Source organism: Bolinopsis microptera, chromosome 13 (genome assembly GCF_026151205.1).
Source record: "Bolinopsis microptera isolate Bmic1 chromosome 13, MBARI_Bmic_1.0, whole genome shotgun sequence".
Taxonomy (NCBI): domain Eukaryota; kingdom Metazoa; phylum Ctenophora; class Tentaculata; order Lobata; family Bolinopsidae; genus Bolinopsis; species Bolinopsis microptera.
In genome coordinates, this window is record NC_087084.1 from 8704574 (window position 1) to 8714849 (window position 10276).

Sequence of the window (10276 nt, forward strand, 5' to 3'; positions counted from 1 at the left end):
TCCCCTCCTGCTCCAGAAACCCTCCAAATCCTCTAAAGCCAAAGACCATGTAGCACACCTGGAAAGAAGACTCCAACTATGGAAAGATGGCGAAATAGAGAAGCTCGCTAGGGAATGTAAATCAATACAAGATCGCCTACTCAAATCTAAGTACAGCCCAGGACATCACAACAAAGTCTTCACACGACTCATGTTACTAGGAAAAGTCTCTGCAGCCTTAAGATGGAATGGGAGCCAGAGAAGTAAACTCCTGGACACAAGCCCTACTGTCATACAGGAACTCATAAAGAAACACCCCGAAAGCAGCCCATCACTCGAATCTAGTCTGACGAAGGGACCCATTGAAGAAGTAGACAACGTCATATTTGATTCCATTGATTCCAGCAGAATTGAAAAGGTTGCAAGAGACCTCAGCGGATCTGGTGGGCCCTCAGGAACTGATGCAGAGACATGGCAGCATATTCTCTGCTCTAAGCAGTTTAAGAAAAAGCCTGAACTTCTAAAAGAAGCAGTTGCAGTTTTGGCCAGAAAGCTGTGTTGCCAAAAGATACAGCCCGACCACCTGAAAACATACATAGCAGGTCGCCTCATCCCCCTTGACAAAGACCCAGGGGTTAGACCCATTGGGATTGGTGAAGTCCTTAGAAGAATAGTCGGAAAAGCAGTGATGACCACATTGAAAAAGGACATTATCATGAACACAGCACCCATGCAACTGTGTGGTGGCTTACAAGGAGGAGTGGAAGCTGCCATTCATGCAGTCAGAAAGATCTTTGAAGAGGAATCCACAGAAGCGATCCTGCTTGTTGATGCTGAAAACGCCTTCAATGCATTAAATCGCAACACAGCCCTTAGGAATCTTCGATACACCTGTCCAGAACTATTCACTTACATCCTAAATACATACAGTCAAGAAGCTAACCTATTCATCGCCAACAGTGATGACCACTTACAATCTCAGGAAGGAACTACACAGGGAGATACCTGTGCACTCGGATGGTATGCACTGAGCCTAATGCCTCTGCTCAGAGAAGTCCAGGTTAAACAGACAGAACCTGAAACAGAACTAGGATCAGACAGGGAACCCAACACTTATCCCAAACAAGTTTGGTATGCTGACGACTCTGCAGCAGGGGGTAAACTTGATCAACTCACGAAATGGTGGGAGGACCTTAAAGATCATGGTCCCATGTATGGTGTTAGATGACTCTAAGTTGACCAATTAAAACCAGTAATTGTCGTATGTACAAAACCTGTAAAACGCAATACTTTATTACATAATAGAATAACTTTACAACCAAATTAAACCAATTCCAAATATATACCTAATAACTAAACATTGTAAATACTTACCGATTGGACGGTAGTGTGCTGCCAATGTTCCACTCCTCCCCAGTCCAATCGGTTATCCTTCTTTGGTAGTCATTGCTAGAAAGGGTAAGCACGGTTAGAAGTATTCTGTCACGAAAGAGAGAGAAAGGTGTGAACAGTAATAACATTCCCCGGTTTTCCTTTTCCAGCAATGCTAGCCCCAATTTCTCTTAAGATTGCACTACTAAATTACACAAAAATACGCTCGAAGATCCCGTCTGAGCTACATCTGTCTTCAGATTATCACCCGCAGTGACCTATCTAGACATATCCATAAAATAACTGCCACACTCTCGAAATGTTTCCAATAATTACGCTCAACAACCCCGTTGGAGCTACTGCTGTCTTCTGATTATCACCCGCAGTGACCTATCGAGACTAAAACATTCGAAGTTTATTACCAAGAAAACATAATACATCATATTAAAATTCTCTTCAAACCCCGCTAAAATACAAAACGCCACGCAACCAGCGCGCATTTTCAAATGCTGCTACATTGGTACTTTTTATACCCACGCGCACAAAATAACTAGCAATCTAGAAATCTAGAAATTCCTTTGTTCGATTTTAAAAACTCACGGAGGTTTAAAAATCTAGCTCAAAAACTAAGAGCGTCTCATAAAACGAATAAAAATTTGAAATAGATGCTAACAGAACAAACTCAGCAAAGTGGATTAGTTACCTAAATTAGCTACAAACATATTATATACGCAGATATATTATTATGTTTACCTGCGACCACACTCTTTTGCAAATTAAAATGAAATATACAAACTTAAAATAAAAACTGACGAGACGAAATAATATATACTCCTGACATTGCTCAGCAAATAACTCGTAAAAAACACGATTAACTACGAATCATGGAACTGAATAAACATACTGAAAAATTTTGCTTAATCTTATAACAGACATAAAATTGGTCCTAAACAAGTATTCTATTTAAAATCATAGAACCCGACAACAAATTGTGATAAACAAACTTAAAACACGACAAGATTTTAACAACAAACATACAACTGAAACAAACTCACAAAACCTAAAATAAATACATCGACTCTTGACTCAAAAACGTAAGACTCAAACACTCAACAACACACGAACAGCTTATGACCGATGACTATCTTTTGAGATATTCGTCCAAGTGAAAGTATCCTGTTTCAAGAATCTTTGCCAAATCTCCACTGGAGACACCCTTCTTTGTTAAACAGTCAGCCAACATTTTTGGTGTAGGAACCCATCTGAACTCTCCTATTACCCCTTTATGTAAGTTTTCCTGCAGAACGGCTATATCAAGGACTAATCTTTTATCTTGACACAAACTGCTGGAGTGTACATTATCATAGAGTTGTTTTGAATCAATCAAGACAACAATCGGGATCACTTCATTATGCGGATCTCTGAACAACATTTCTGACAACACTTGTCTTATATAGATCGCTGCAGCTGTGCCAGAAGTACAGCTAAGTGTTTCAGCAGCGAATATAGAGTGCACGACTCTCTTAACTTTATTGCTTGACCACGCTATCAGGTTTGCTACATTTCCATCTGCAAGGAAAATAATGTAACCACTAGCACTATGCTTGGTTCCGGAGATGTTGCCCAAGCTTGCATCTGTGAAGCACAAGAGGTGTAAGTTTCCTTTCTCAATATCTAATTTTCTATAGACTACTCTTTTTGGCCCGTCAGCCAATTTCTTTGTTACCTTATTTAAACTTTTAAGGTGTTTAACTTTCTTGGTACTGTAAGTGGAATGTTCCAGAGTGTCAAAGGATAAATCAGGTCTGGTTTGAGAGCTCAACCACAAAAGTTTTCCCAATAGCTTTTGATATTCTACTAATTCCTCCTCCGTGAGGTCACTCTCTGCTTCCGTACATCTGCTACTAGCTATATCCACTGGTCTTATAGCTAATGCGTAATCTCTTTGATCGACGTATATGTCTTTTTCATTCTGCACCACTTTCCACCCAAGATAGGTGAATACTCCCGTATAACTTCTGCTGATTTTGAACGTACTGTAGATTGATTTTATTACAGTGTTCTTGAATCGGGTTGTTCCACAGTGCAGTATATCATCAACGTGTGTAACCATCACTCCTTGCAATCTGTTGTTCTCGTAATATCTAAACAAAGATTTATCTAACTTTGAGATCTCACAGCTAGAAGTCTCAGTCAGATGTTCCTTAATAGTAACGTACCATCTTCTTGCACTGTCACCAAGTCCGTATAGCGGTTTAAGTAATTTCCAGATTACTCCTCGCTTCCTTATATCACGGGGAGGTTTAACAAATACGTCTCTCATAGTTCCTTTAGCTTGTAGAAAAGCACTGGTTACATCTAAAGTGTCAACAGTCCAATTATATGAAGCTGCTAGTGAAAATAACAGTCTAATAACTACCTTAGTTACCGTAGGAGAGTCTTTCCTCATGACACAATTCTCCTCGAAACCTCTAGCAACCAGTCTTGCTTTAACTTGCTCATCGTTTTCTCCCTTAGTAGTTACTACCCACCTTGATGATACATGACTTTGTCCCGTATCTTTAGTTTCTTGGTATACTCCGAATTCTGACAGTCTTTTCAGTTCCTGTTCCTTAGCAACGTCTATCTTCTTTGAGTCCTGTATTCCGATTGCGAAGATATAAGGCTCAGCATCTTCTTGCGTCAATAGTACAGTTGTATTCCTTTGATTACCTTCTTGTTTCTCAACATGATGCTTTTCCAAATCTACTATTATTGGCTCTTCCACTAGATCCTGTTCGATTTGAAATGAATTTCTCGAACATTCTGACGTCTTGTCAGCTCTCTTCTCGATCATTCCGTATTTCCAAGGTTCCTCATCCTCAGATCTAAAACGTATCACATCTCCTCTAATCAGTCGGATTTTTGTAGAATCCCCAGATATACTATTCCAGATTGAGTTGTCTGTTTCTGTATTAGCTTCATCTACCTCCGTCGAGGTTTCCGTTTCTGTGGTTTCAGCAGAGACATCTGTTATAGAAGAGACGTCTACATTCGCTGTGTCATCTACATTCACTGTGTCATGAGATTCTATAGATTGAGCCCTATCTTCTACCAATGTTTGAACAGTTGTTACTGGGGCCTCCTCGTCCTCATCTTCTATATCATCAAACTCTATAGACTGAGTAGTATTTTCCCCAGGCCTAACTTCCTCCACTGCTGCTCGATAAACCGACTCGGAGATTATAATAGGCTTACCAACATTCCCCTGGCCCTGCAAGGTTGCACCACTTCCTTCAATTTGTTCTTTTGCTCTAGATTTAAGAACCACTTTACACGGATGCACTCTCATGATGTGACCCCCGTGCTTGATCAGAACTTGATTAGCAACCTGTCCTATTAGTGTTGCTGGTCCATACCAGAACTTTTTACTTCTCTTGAAGTACACGAGATCGCCACTGCAATATCTATAGTTAGCTTGCGGAAATATCCTCTGTTGGAGTGCTCTCTTGAGCTTGTCGTTAGCTTCTAATTCAACAAACTTCAATCTAGCCAGAGAGAGAGCGTTGAGGTGATCACTGACTATTTTAAGAACACCTTCGTGGTTTAATGTTCCAGGAGTCATATTTTCTTCCATGATTCCAGGAACCCTTGGGTTTGTTCCGAATACTAGTTGGTGAGGGCTGAATCCGTATGTATTACTGAGAGAATTTTTAGCACTAACAGACCACGCTATAGCAATTTCAGGATCACATCTCATTTCTTCTAACAAAGATTTTATCATGCATCCCAAGATGCCGTTGTGTCGTTCTACAATCCCATTGCACCAAGGTGAATACGCTGGCGATGTCTGAATCTTGATGTTCAGTACTGAGCAAGCTTGGTTAAAACAATCATTTACAAATTCTCCTCCATTATCTGATATGAAGGTCGATGGTGGTCCAAATATGGATATCCAATGCTTAAATACCTTATCAAGTATTTCTTGAGCTTCCTTGCTGATCACTCGAGCTGCCACAGAATACCTTGTTACGGTATCAACCATATGTTGTAAAGTCACCTCATCATTTATAATTTTTAAGTCCATAGCAACGACTTCATTAAAAATTGAAGCTTGAGGGATTCCCACTTTCCTCTTCGGAATAGATCTAGTCTTGTACTTCAAGCAAAAATCACATGTTTGATCAATCTTCTCAAGCTCCTCTATGATCTTATTACCATCTTTCAACTTTGCGTTTTTGATGACTTTACCTATCTTCGCAGCTGATGCGTGAGCGTAGTAACGGTGATAAAAGTCAGCAGTTTTTCCACAGTCTTGCTCTTCAGACACTTGATAAGTTACTCCACTTTCTTGCCCATCTCCACAACGTGCAATCGGCACAGCTACATGACCCGATTTTGTACTCCGCAACTTCTCCAGTGTTTTGCTGTCTTTTATTTTTAGGGTCATATTTTCCATGTCTAGTACCATACCCATTTTCGTCATGGTTTGCTTCGCTAGCAAAAGAGGAATATCGTTCGTCACCACGTATGTTTTCAAAAACATATCTTTGTTGCAAAGGTTAATAGGTATAGTTTTCAAAGCAATCGACTTCACTGGCTTACCATCTCCAAATCGAAATGTCCTTTCAGTAGTCTCAGTCTGTATCAGTTTCATCTCTTCTGTAGTCAAAGAGCTTTCATACACTGTAAACCACTCCTTTCCACAGATGGTTGCACATGCCCCTGTATCTATCAACGCTTTGTTCGTACATTCACCTGTTAAGTAAATTATCTCTTCTTCGCAATCTGGAAGTGAAAAATCTGATTCAAATAAAGCGTAGACCTTTCTGCGAGAGTCATCATCTTGTTTTTGATGAGATTTAGCGAATGTGTTAAAAGAACACTCAGCGACAACATGACCTGGTTGATGGCATATAAAACAACTGATCCTTTGGTTACTGCTCCCCCTCATGTAAGACTTTTGTCCTCGTTTCTGTGCATATGGGTTGAATCTAGACTGCCCTCTATTCTGACCGTAAGGGTTATATCTGTTTTCCCCTCTCATAGGTTGACCAGTGAAGTTTCTTTGATGATCCCCATTTCTAGTCCAGTGCACGTCAGACCCCATTTGCTGATCCTCAGTTAGAAAGACGGGTTCCTGCTTTACCACCTCCATTGGAGTACTTTTGAAAGGCAGACTGGATTGATTCTCATTCCTTGTAAATCCATCTCCAAATGTCCTTTTTAACTGTTCTTGCATCAAGTTATAAGATAATGTACTAGTGCAAGTTGCTCTAACTAATCTGGCCTGTTCATCGTTTAGGCTAGCCTGATTTAACAGTCTATATGCTAATATCATATCGTCATAGAGCTCTTTGCTTTCTCTCAGCTGTTTAAGGATCTGATACCTCCGCTGGAATTCCAAGATGTAGTTGTCGATATCTTCTCCATCTCCTCTTCTATATCTCTCAAAGTCGTCTATTGCCTTAAATAAAGACTGAGTACCGTCCTTCTTGTACAGTTTGTCCAGTTCAGCAATGAGTTTATCAACTCCATCTTCAGCTCCTAGAACCTTTATTGGTATATTTATAGAAACCTCCTGTGGTTTCCCATTCATGTTCATGATAAGTTTACTTGCTTGCTGTTTCACTGATGCTCCGGTTCCAAGCTGCCATATAAGCACTTTTTTTTCCACGTGCTGTAGTCAGCGCTATCGTCTAACACAGGTATCTCACGAAGACTCATGATTACCGTTTGACTAAAAAAAAACTCCCAAAGTGTCTCTAAAAAAACTCCAAAATGTCTCTCAATGTCTCTCAAAAGAAAACAAAAGTTCCACAGTTGTTAGGTCGTTGGGTAGATCGTCCTGCTTCCTGCTATCACTGTTAGATGACTCTAAGTTGACCAATTAAAACCAGTAATTGTCGTATGTACAAAACCTGTAAAACACAATACTTTATTACATAATAGAATAACTTTACAACCAAATTAAACCAATTCCAAATATATACCTAATAACTAAACATTGTAAATACTTACCGATTGGACGGTAGTGTGCTGCCAATGTTCCACTCCTCCCCAGTCCAATCGGTTATCCTTCTTTGGTAGTCATTGCTAGAAAGGGTAAGCACGGTTAGAAGTATTCTGTCACGAAAGAGAGAGAAAGGTGTGAACAGTAATAACATATGGGTATTACCCAAAACCCAGCAAGACATGGTTGATAGTGAAACCAGAGCATGCAACCAAAGCTAAGGAACTCTTTCCAGATGTTCAGATCACTACCAAAGGCCACCGTTATCTTGGGTCATATATTGGATCAGAAGAAGGAGTAAAAGAGTTCATACTAAAGGAGACCGAAAGTTGGAAAGCAGACATTCTTGGACTGGTCGAAATAGCTGCAAACAAACCCCAGCTAGCCTACTCCGCTTTCATCTACGGAACCTCCAAAAGATGGAATTTTGTTTGCCGTACAACCCCAGGGATTTCCGACCATCTGAAACTCTTGGAATATTGTGTCAAGGAAGACTTTATACCAGCCATTATGGGCAAAAGTTTTGTGCCCGATCAAATCAGAAAAATAGCTTCACTTCCTGCAAGATTGGGCGGGCTGAGCATTCCAGACTGCACATCAACAGCAGAGATGGAGTACACTAACTCAGTAAATGCTACAAAACAGCTCACAGAAGCAGTTTTTCAACAGCTTACTACTTTCCATCTAAACGAAGAACTGCAGCATGAAATCATAAGTGAAGGAAAGAAGCGTAAGGAAGAGCTTTACAAACACCAACGTGAAACTATTATGAATGAGGTATCCCCATCAACACAAAGGCAATTAGAACTCCTTAGTGAAAAAGGAGCATCCATTTGGTTATCCACACTCCCGCTAAAAGCATGTGGGTACGTCCTTAACAAACAAGAATTCTTTGATGCCCTCTCACTCAGATATAATCTTACACTATCTACAGCTAACAGAAGTCCCCTATGTGTATGTGGAAATCAAAATCATATCAACCATACCCTAACCTGCAAAATCGGAGGCTACGTTTCACTTAGACACAATTCACTAAGAGATACAATAGCTGAACTCCTAACCACTGTTTGCAAAGACGTTGAAACAGAACCCCAGCTTCTCTCCGTTCCACCCACACTTGAACTATCTAATGGAACAAATAGACAGGATGGTGCAAGACTGGACATCAGTGAGAGATCGTTTTGGTCGCCGCTGGACAGGGCATTCACAGATGTAAGGGTACTTCACCCTCAAGCCCAGTCCAACAGTGACAAGAGCATCTCACAGATGTACCAATCTCACGAGAAAAGCAAAAAACGTGAGTACAATGACAGAGTCCTAAATGTTGAAAAGGCTACCTTCACGCCACTGGTGTTCAGTACTACAGGAGGAATGGCAACCGAGGCTTCACAGTTCCTAAAACATCTCGCTGAAAAGATCAGCCTAAAGAAAGGCCAACGATATTGTGATGTGATGTCATTTGTCAGACGCAGACTGCGTTTTGATCTACTCAGAACCTGTATAATCTCTATCAGGGGGTACAGAGGTACCAGAACCCTTCCACCCACGGCAATAAGTGATTTGGACCTTAACCTGATCAACACTCCTAAACCCTAAAAGGTCATGGAGTGCTTGTTGGATGGGGGTCTAAACTGCTTTTTGTTGTGATGTGATTTAGTGGATTTTATATATATTATTACAAAGGGTTTTATTTTTACCTCAGTTTTTAAATTTGTACCATTTTTACAGAATTTGTATATAGGGTCATTGCTATATTATGTGTATATTGTTTGAATAATTTATTTCGAGAACGGTGAGAGTCATGTTCTTACAAGAATAACTTACGAATTTTAGGTGTCACTGTTGCATTTCAAAACCCTTTCGCCTCCTTTTGATTATCGTTTCGATGTTCAATTATCGCATTCAAATTATTGACTATATTTTCATGTATATCCAAAAGTCTTTTCTCCTGGAGTGAGTTATCTATTTTGGAATAAACTCCCTCTAGAGGGAGTTTTTTACGAACTCGGTGACAGTTTTATGCTTTAAAATTAAATTAGATGTATTTAAGAAAGAAATTATTTCTAAAAGTTTTTTTAAATGATTGTTATTTTTTGAATGTTTCGAATAAAGTTGAGGCATGAGGAACCAATTATGTTATTAATAAAGAAAAACATAATGAATATCTTAGATTTAATCCCTATGTTGCTGAGAAACGTTTTTTAAACTTATATAGTAGTGGAAAGTATAAATTTTTACTGGGTCTTTGAATCTAGAATTTTAGTTGCATTTTTGAATTTGTGTAGAAACATTTATGATGACTTGTAACAATGTTTGTGTCATTATTATTTGACTTGATTTGTCAATTGCACACTTAATTCCCATCGTTTCTATCAAGTTCTCTGTTTCTCAATAGTCGACTCTATGTGTTTTCTTCGTCATACTTTACCGTGATTGATTGATAATGAATTAGTTTTCATGGATCCTCTACGATTAGAAATGTAAGATTCGACGAATTAGAGAAACAAAGTTATCAAAAAGGGCTATGACCATTTTGAAAAACTCAATCAGTTCAGATTGTATTTTGTATCTGAGTTGCTTTTTGCTGAATGCACCATTTTGATCATTCAATGTAATCACATAGCTTTTCTTTAAATCCTGAAATTTGATCAGTAACTCCAATATAACTCTTGGAGGTGCAGCCTTGACTGAATTTCAAGGCTAATTTGTAACACGTTTCCAATCAAAGTTACAGTAGGGTGATGTAATACTGTAATAGTAGTCTTGTAGCAAAATTTGGTCTAATAACACGACTTTTAAGATAAAACTTATACTCAGCAGTGTTTAATCTCAACATCCCAGAAATGTACCTTTATACTAGGTGACAACTGGACACTTGTGATTGAAAAGCTAACAGTAATATTTATGCATAGTATGGAACCAAATAATTAAAAT